Below are 5,448 nucleotides of genomic sequence, written 5' to 3' on the forward strand. Positions count from 1 at the left end.
CCGTTCTTCTTCCATTCGTCTGTTGTGGTTTCCATAAAGGTAATTGGTCAGGATTTGTGATATGTTCATTTATTTGCCCACCGGTTTTAGCCGTGTATGTTTCCTTTTGTTTACTTTCCCTAGTTGCCGTTTCTCTTGGCGTAATTGGCGCTTTTTCCAATGAAGTATGAGACCCGGCAGAACAGCCTTCATTCATGCTCTCTACAGGATTTACTAGATCTGAAGATTGGTTATTCATGTTCATGTCTGCTTCATCCTGTTCATAGAACACGTCACTTATACTTTCATGGATTTTTAGTTCACTTTGATGTAATTTTAACTTATTTCAGAGGGTTAACTCCATAGGAATGGTTTCCTTCTTTGTCTCCTGTTTATCCTTCTTGTATTGTCTTTCCAGTGGTTTCTCTGATTCAGTAACACTGCCTATAGGCTTGATCGAGTTAGCGGTCATAGCTAAATCCAGCCTTCGTTCTTCTTCTCTAAGCTGTAAGTTAATTGAGTCCTTGTGTTGCTCCGTATAATATTCAATGTTAATGTCAATCCTGAACAGGCAGGTTATTTCAATATGATTTAACTCTTCATTCAGTACCGGGTGGTGTATGGACAGGTGTTAGGGAGAATTATCATTTCATGGCTAATTTCCCTTACCTAGTGAGTCCCTCGGCAGCTTTGCTGGATCTCTGGAGTTATTTCTTTCCACTTGGTAAGAGTGTGAGCTTTTCACCACTCTTACTTGTGTTTTGCTATGTGTTTTTACCTGTATTTATGATTGTGGACTCTGGAGTACACCACTTCAGTAGCCCCCTTCTTTTGTGTGTCACCCAGCACCTTCTGTGCAGTAACACATGGTTGTCGTTCAGACTTCCCCCCCGACTCCATTTCTGAGGCTGCCTACTGTCTCCCAGAAAAGGGTAAAGTTACCATTAACTTTATTTAGTCAAATTAACCACAGATCCGGTACACCCCATTTTACATGGAATACTGGAAGGGTTAAATCCTAACTCTTTTTATCTGTACCTCGTAGAGCATTTTTTCGCTCTTTTAACATTTAGACATGGCTGGTGGCAGTGGTATCTACCCTAATTTTCTACCGTGGTTATCTTATGTAACCTTGGTAATATTGTAGGCTATTGTGTTAGCCTCAAACTTAAACCCGCTCGACCAAATACTTTTTCTTCTGGCTCCGGTGCGGTTTATTCACCATTTCTTTTTGTTAAACCCCTTCTTGTGTTTTACTTTGCGCGGCAAACCAGGTTTGCCTTCTTTGTTCGCAGTCTTTTTGCAGGCTTCTACCGAGAAGCCCTCCTTAAGGCGCCTGGGTGTCTAGGTGGGCTGAATGTGAGGGAGGGGTGTAGTCACCCCCTGCACAGGGTATCCTAGGAAACCCAAGTCGCACTTTGTCATGATTGGGCAAGGTGGTTGTCCGGGCTGGACAACCCCCCTGCTGGATGATTGACAGCCAGGCTGTGTGAATGGGGGATTTTCGCATAAAAGGCAGGTCTCTTGGGCTGGAAGTCAGAGAGTCGCCACTGGAACGACAAGGAACCAAAGAGAAGCGGAGGAGAGGTCGACTGCTGCAACTATCCCGTACCGGTGAAGCCCTGCTGCAGTCCAGAGCTATCTATCCTTCAACGACTAAGGGGAGATCCAGTCCGGAGTCTTCTTCCCTTGAGGCTGGTGGGGATAACCAGCTTGTCTTCTTCAGCCAAAGGTCTCCTTTGTGGTCGGAATCACTGCACACTGCTGTAGTGGTCCGGATAGCCACCTGAAGAGCCTCTCCTGTTTTTAAGGAGCGCACCTTTAATTCATTGTCGCTGCTGCCGGCCTCATCCCTGTGTGGTGTAGACCCCCTTCATCGACCTTCTTCATGCCGAAGCCAGGAATCATGGTTCTACGGGAAACTACCAGGAACAACTGCTGTGGCACCAGCTTCTTCTTTGAAAAGGTACTGTGTCCTGCTTGAGGAATTTTGGGTGAAATCCCTATTTCTCGCTTACAAGGCTTGTCCTTATTTTTCCCTCCTTCTTATAACTTTTGCTTCCCAACATTTGACAATATCTAAAGTACTCTTGGCAACTTTGAATCCCGAACTATACGACGTGTGATCCTCGACACAGGAACCCGGTTGCAATTGACACTGGCTCCGGCCTCTTGTATTCCTGTCTATGAGTGTTCTTCGATTCAGTCTGCCTATCTAACATATTGCCTATGATTTTTGCCCCCAACTCTCTCTGGGTATCTCAGGTGCTAAGTGTGTTTTTGCCCCGGTAGCATTTCTTGCCGCGGATACGCGTTTATTTAGTAGACAGAACTGTCAAAAAGTGATCGCAATCATATTTACGGTAACGTGTATTGTTTCGTAACACTGGTTCTCTCAAACACAGGGTACTTACCTTGATTTATACCGTACAAAGTGAATTGGTCAGGTGTAGTGTATTTAACGTGTGGTTTTCAATTTTAATAGAAGTGTTGTGTTAATAACAAATGGTTTAAAAATAAATGTACTTACATTTTTTTACCTGAAACCTTGAGTCAGTGTTTGCTTGAGCCACAGTAATTGTGTCCCTTTGTGTAATCTCTGCTACTGCGCATATACTCTTGAGATAAGCCTGGCTGCTCCGCTACTGCTACCACTATAACCTAGTAGTACAGGCTTGTACCAAAGGTAAAACTTGTATTGCCACCTGTAGTCTTAATTGTGTGTAGTGGTCCCTAAGGGCACTGCACAGGATTCTGCCTAACAACGGGTCACTCCCTCCACGAGGCGGAACATCCTCTAACTTTTTGTCATCTGTGGCTTTTATTTCTAAAAAAGCCACTGGAGTTGTGGCTGCTGTTATCAGTGGAGGAGCCGAAGACCCCTCATTCCACCCCACCCGTGGTGTTCCAATCGTTTCCGCCGGCATTTTTATTCCTTCCTAGTTCCAAGTAGGTTTCAGTTAGTGCCCCGCAAATTTCCCCTTATTGATCTCCTTGCGCAATGCCACGAGATCTGCAGGTATTAAGTCGGCTTCCTTGTACAAACCGTAAGGGCCTTAATTTAAGAGAGGAATAATGCGGCAAACCAAGTATGGTAATTATGTTTGGCGGGATCAAAGAGGACACAGCCCCAACAGTCTCCCGTCCTGTTTGCTGCGATGTGTGGCTTCTTCACCACCATATACTGATGTTCACTTCGCTTCCTTCCGCGAGTGTAGCGGAGTGTGAATCTTCGAATTGCAAAGTTTTTTTTAACTCAAATTAAGGATCAATCAGTTCAACCTGCCGCCAGGAATATATGGCAATATCCTTTGTGTTATTGTGTCACATTAAACACGTTAAACAATTAAGGCCCAAATATCTGTTCATCAGTTACCAGCAGGGGAAATATATGTCGGTACTCACGTCCTTTGCGGTCCTTGCAGATTATATTTTTGATGATATATCCGCCCGGGTCGTCCAGCGTCCAGACAGACAAACAAACAGCAAGTAGCCCTTTATGCGGCAGGGCTTACTTTTAGAATTATGCTCCAAAGGATTATGCTCGAAGTCCCAAAAATATGTGTTTATGTTGGAGCCAGAGAATGGCAGAATTCCAGTGTCCATGCTTACCTGGCACTAGTGGCATTGCTAGGGCTGGACTGGGAACCCAGAGTGGCTGTGGCAATGTTTACCAAAGCGGCCCCATATTAACATATACTGGAAGCTTTGTAACACATTCTTTACTTCATCCCCCTCAAGAGGCCCTCCAGGAAATCTCCAGATGTGCCTGTAGGGCAGTCCACCACTGGGCATTGCTAAGGCAACCGGGAGGGTGGACGCAGCCCCGCAGATAAAATGAGAAACATTGAGTGTCCTCTTTGAATTTATGAAGGAAAGCCGACATCAGGGATCAAACAGGCCGGACACTTCACCACTGCACTACATAACATGATGAAAGGTAACCAACAACTAAAGGTGAAATGTCCCATTTCGGTACTGCAAGTCCCAGGGAAAACATTTGTATTTGTTCTTGGAGTTTAAAACACCCACCTTTTAAAGTTTTGAAAAACACTGTTAGAAGAAAATATCCTCTCTTGGTTTTGTGTGTGTCGATTTTATGAAAGGCAAATGCCATTCGTCCTATTCAATTTGTGTGGTTATGCAAAGCCAATTTAATGAAATGTGCATATTTCACCTTGATATGTTAATTTCTGGAGACATCACATCCCACTGCGTTTGTTGAGGAGTCCCCCTACTTTAATTTTTAGGACTTGACACCTGGCAGCCGTTTACAATCAAGGGACAACTCCTGCATCCTTCTAGTAGCACCAGTCAGGTGCATAATGTGCCAGCTCAAACAAATGAAAAGGTGCCCAACCCGGTGCATGGGAAGGCAACAATTTACAATCAAGGGACTACCCTCTTATATCACTGAGAAAAACACACACACACACACATCATCCCCCCTCCATCTGCAAGGAATCCAGGGGGTTACAAGTAATGGAGCTGGGGTAGCAGAGGGGCTGGGCTGTATAGGGGAGCAGGGTATAGCTCTTGTAGCTTTACTTTTTCATTTATAAACACAGGACTACAAGTACCAGAATTCAAAGGAAAACAGAGCTAGTCAGAGTAGCAGCAGCCATGGGGCAACTTGTGATATCTGAAAGGAAGTATCTCAGGACACTGTGCAAAGTACTGTCATGTGTGCCACTCTGGTGGTACTCACAGAGAAAGGGTTGGTCTGGGGCATAAAATCGGCCCAGGAACCAATGAAAAAGTGGCCCACAATCATTCATTACTATCCAGAAAGGACTGAGGCTCCCCAAGGAGGCATTTTTGGTCAAATATTTAGCAAATAATTAATTTGTAGAATATTTGCTTAGCAGCATTGGTTAAATGTGTAGTAATTTATGAAACTGGCCCAAAAAAAGTAGTCTATTCTGGTCAGAAAAACGAGCCCATTCTAGAATCAAGGGCTTTGCCCTGCAGGCCAGTCCGAGGCTGCAAAGAATGTCCTGGAAGGAGCAGAAAGGAATCTGGTGACCTGATATTTCATTTCATTCAGAGCAGCCGCAAGAGAGGAAGTAATATGTCTAAACAAATCCCACATTTTGGCAGTGAACAGTCTAGCCTTTTAAAAACTGCTTTCTATAAAGTAAACGAAGGGGGCACCCGGATTTGAACCAGGGACCTCTTGATCTGCAGTCAAATGCTCTACCACTGAGCTATACCCCCGGCCCTCTGAACAGGCCATCCTGGCTGCACCTGTGCCTGCTGACGTGTCTGCGAGGCACACCTTTCCTCCTTTCACACCTGTCGCTGATTCTCAATACTGTTTAAACATTGGATGAGTGCTGTTGGGAACGACAGGTTTCCTGGTGAAAGAAAAGTTAGGGGTGCTCAATAACAGGGATTAAGAGAGAGAATCAGAGGTCTCCAGTGCAACTCACTCTTTCTTTAGCACCAATTTTCAGTAACAGAAATGTG

The 5,448-nt window shown here is 44.7% G+C and overlaps 1 non-coding gene across 1 annotated transcript; it reads right to left on the reverse strand.

Annotated features, from left to right (window-relative positions):
• Nucleotides 1-5,124: 5,124 nt before the first annotated feature.
• Nucleotides 5,125-5,196, reverse strand: TRNAC-GCA (transfer RNA cysteine (anticodon GCA)). The gene has a single exon. It is a non-coding gene; the product is annotated as a tRNA-Cys (tRNA).
• Between the last annotated feature and the right edge of the window lie 252 nt (nucleotides 5,197-5,448).

Source organism: Ambystoma mexicanum, chromosome 1p (assembly GCF_040938575.1).
Source record: "Ambystoma mexicanum isolate Mex_15411 chromosome 1p, UKY_AmexF1_1, whole genome shotgun sequence".
Taxonomy (NCBI): Eukaryota; Metazoa; Chordata; class Amphibia; order Caudata; family Ambystomatidae; genus Ambystoma; species Ambystoma mexicanum.